This window comes from Macadamia integrifolia, chromosome 6 (assembly GCF_013358625.1).
Source record: "Macadamia integrifolia cultivar HAES 741 chromosome 6, SCU_Mint_v3, whole genome shotgun sequence".
In the NCBI taxonomy this organism is placed as follows: Eukaryota; Viridiplantae; Streptophyta; class Magnoliopsida; order Proteales; family Proteaceae; genus Macadamia; species Macadamia integrifolia.
Genome location: NC_056562.1, coordinates 4219436 through 4222704, shown reverse-complemented (window position 1 = coordinate 4222704; position 3269 = coordinate 4219436). Strand labels below are relative to the sequence as shown.

Here is a 3269-nt window from a genome sequence, read left to right as displayed (position 1 = left end):
GAGGGGGTGTGTTGGGGGGGAGTTGGGAGAAGGGGTGGATTAGGGGCATCAGGTATGACAATCTAGTATGAGAAAGAAAGAAAGAAACAGAGATATATGAAGAATTGAATAGTCAGGTAATGAATAACTGAAGAATCATAAAGAGGAAAAGAGCAACAAAATTCACTTTATTCTTCCTAGAATGGTTTGATCAAACAATTTCTTATCAAGCTAGAAACACTTATGTCAATCAATCGAAGTGAGCAAAACCCATCCTAATTCCACCCGTAAGCTGCTCAGTAAACTTACGAATTCAACTTAGGAAAGCTGAAACTTTCTCCATTTAAAATCGATTTTATCAACAAATGAAAAACTAACAATTAAGAAAATTTCCTCAGGAAAGAATGAAAATAGTTCATAACTTTCTCATGCATTAGTGTTAAAAATTCAGTGAAGAAATAAAATTGTGTGAGCAAACAATGATTGCGAGGACGCAGAGAAGGGAAACTCATCGTACCACTGGCTGGGTCGAGCTTCGAACTTCGAAGTTGTGGCTTTCCAAATTCACAATCCGGCTTCAAACTTATACTCTCCGTTGCCTCTCATAATCCCACTTCCCAAGTACAGAGTCCTGGGCGCCAACGGAACGTGACGTGTCACTGTCACACACTCGCACGTATAATAGAAACGCATGAAGAGCGCTTTGTAAATTGCGTCACAGGTACCTAATCGTTGGGAAATTTTCAATATTGGGCTGCAACCGTTTTCTCTTTTTCTTTTTATTGGCAATCTGGCCCCTCTCCAACAACCTGGGCCTCCAGGCTCCAACCTTTGGATGCATAATTCAAAGTTTTTTGGTGTTAGAGAGGATCTTTTTCCTAAAATCTCTCTAAATCATGGTTTTAAAAATCGGGTCGAATCAGATTCTTTTTTATTAGTTAAATTGGGTCGGTATTGACCTTGACGATCTTCAATTCTGACCTTTTCAACCCCGATATACAAGTATAGTCTAAGGGTAAAAACATAAAATTTTTATTTTTATTAAAAGGCAAGTGTAGACATGTTCAAGATGGTCTAATCAAGATCAATCTGAATCGATATTAGATCTATATCGGTCTTAACCAATCCTAAGACCAATCTCAAGTTTTAGAACCTTGCCCTAGGATGAGTTTAATTTTTTCAGCCTCATGGGACAAAAAAAATAGATACAATTCTAAGAAGATCCTCAAGAAAAAAACCTATATTAAGATAAGTAAAGTCCATTTGGAAATAGCATTGGTAAAGACATTGTGAAGAAAAAAAAAATCAAACACAAAATTTATGGCCAATAGTAACCTAACATAACAAGTGAAAGTAGATACCTCAACTAAAGGAACGACGGAAGTAACCAAAAGTTACTGAATCAGCACTTAGCAACCCGAGTGGATGAAACTATTAAAATCACTATGATCGAAAAATATTTCTTTGGCATATTTATCTTAGATGACCTAAATATCTACCACATGGTAGATTAGATGAAGTATAAATTTTGTGGTTCGGGTAGACCCTAAGGTTTCCTTACTATATGTTATGTTTCAGCAAAAATGAATTTGTCAAATGTAAGATAATTCAATAGAAAAGGAAAAGGGAAAGAAAAAACTCTATACGCTATCCCAATGCTATAGGAGTGCTAATGACAGACATAGACATTGAGATTTCCTTGGATCGAATGGCCCAACATTCACTTGGAACAATAAAATTAGAATCAAACTTACTCGAGCTCTTTATAATGCAGCTTGACAGAATAATTTTGAAAATGTAATAGTGTTTTTTACTTGTTAGTACTGGTATCAACTCAGACTGGAGGTGTTAATGGAGCCTGACCCAGCCCAGCCCAATACTATTGGTTACTTGGTTGCTTTATGTATATATATATATATATATTTTATATTTGATAGAATTGATTGCTTGATTTTAATGCATCGCAGAGGTCAAAGATCAAGGTTTTCGTATTTATGTAGATTGTGAAAAACAAAGGATTTTTTACAGATTTGTTTTCTATAAATACCATTTATAATTATTAACATATTTATATTATTAATACTTAATATACATAGTTGGATTTGGGTTTGAGTTGGGTCGGGTCGTGTTGGTTTGGGAACTCAACCCAAGCCCAGCTCAACCCAATCTTGGGCCTGAAATTTTCAACCCTATCCCATCTTATGGGCTGAAATCTCAGCTCAGGAGTCAAGTCCTGTTCGGGCTCAAAGCAGGTTTAGGATGATCGGACTTTTTCGACACCCCTAACTCAAACCATACCCCTTTGTTGATATGAATAGTGGTGAATCTGCCCCTTACTATTTAATTTCGATTTGAATCAAATCAATATGGCTTCATCTCCCTAAATGCAAACCAATGGTATCTAGGGCATGGCCCTTCCCAAGTGATGGCTCAGCAATAAGAAGGCTTTATCGCAAGATGGAAAATTGTCAAGCCACTCTCAAGAAAGGGAATGAGGAGGTGTTGGCATTGTTTAAACCAAAATCAGATCCCTCAAGCAAGAACTAAAATATCTCTAGGGTCTTCCAATGTTGGCACTTTCTCAGGCTCGGGAAAATGAAATTTCCCACTTGTTAGTTTGAGGAACCATCTTAGAGAAGAGATGTCAGCTTGGTTTCAATTAATCATTGTGCTTGAGTCCTACTATGGAAGAAATTTGAAAGGCCATGCTTGCAATGGGTCCACTCAAATCACCTGCTCCATATGGTTTCCTCCTTTAATTTTTTCCAGAAATTCTAGGATACAACTAAAGATGATCAAACCCGGTTTGTTTCCGAATTTTTCCTAATAGGATCGATACTTAATTTGTTTCATACCATATTCTTGTCAGTGGAGCAAATCAGAGTTCGTCTCCCCATCAAGAGGTATATGACAAAACTCTTTAACTTTCTCCATTGTATAAAACTTCGTGATAGGTCACTAGCAATCTTTTTATACCGTTGGCTGATGACTGCGGTCTTTTATTTTTTTTTCTTTCTTTTCAGCCCCAACATGGCTCCCAGAATTAAGTGTTGATTCTCTTGGATCTAGATCCTTTATGGAGATGGGCTCTCCTTTCAAAACTTGCATGGAGACTATGGTCAAATCCTGATTCTCTATGGGATAAATTCCTCATTGATCAGGCCAACAGAACATGGCATATTTCCTCCCTTGATTCTTTCTTTCACCCATCTGATGAGGAAGAAATTCTAAAATCAAGCTGAGCTTATTCCCTCGAGGAAATCACCAGGTTTGGGGAGATTCAGGAAATG

General features: G+C 37.1%; 1 protein-coding gene across 2 annotated transcripts in view; it reads right to left on the bottom strand.

Annotated features, from left to right (window-relative positions):
• LOC122081169 (DNA-directed RNA polymerases I and III subunit RPAC1-like) overlaps nucleotides 1–719 on the bottom strand; it is a 46164-nt gene extending 45445 nt beyond the window's left edge. Inside the window, exon 1 of one of the 2 annotated variants that reach the window (XM_042648169.1) lies at nucleotides 497–719. The gene's annotated coding sequence lies outside the window, so the exon portion shown is untranslated. The remainder of the gene's footprint in view (nucleotides 1–496) is intronic. The other variant, XM_042648168.1, reaches the window with a different exon arrangement.
• Nucleotides 720–3269: the final 2550 nt, after the last annotated feature.